Below are 513 nucleotides of genomic sequence, written 5' to 3'. Positions count from 1 at the left end.
TTTTAAATGCTAGAAAATAAGCGTTTGACTTCCTGTTTCCCTTAATGGTTTATACAGTACTTCTTGGAACAATATCTTGCATTTATAAAACTGAAGAAAACCCTATTTTACAAAGACATGTAATCATGCCCTTTATTAAATTATTCCATTCCTCCAGCAAAGGCAAGAGAAAGTACTTAGGAATATTTATTTATTTTTGCTCACTTATAGACTGGAATCTCGTCAGGCTAAAGCACTAATCTCTATATGTATCTCCTATGAAAGGCTAGATATGGTCCTTCTTCACTGTCTTCCTGCATATCAAAGATTCCAAGCTGACTTGTCTTTGGGAAAGGTCTCTTCCCTCCTGCAAACAGGGGTTGGATTTGTTCCATACTAGCAGGCTTGTAGGCCTGCATTCCTATTGGTCCGGAAAAGCCAGGCCGTGATTGGACAAAACTAAGCGTTCTGATTGGTTCTTATTCGGCTGCCACGATTGGGTAAAACCAAGCGCGGCAAGCTCAAATGCTTGTC

Source organism: Pseudonaja textilis, unplaced genomic scaffold (genome assembly GCF_049901715.1).
Source record: "Pseudonaja textilis isolate UNSWEBS1 unplaced genomic scaffold, rPseTex1.2 PTEXSCF281, whole genome shotgun sequence".
Lineage (NCBI taxonomy): Eukaryota > Metazoa > Chordata > Lepidosauria > Squamata > Elapidae > Pseudonaja > Pseudonaja textilis.
Note: the sequence above shows the minus strand (reverse complement) of the source record.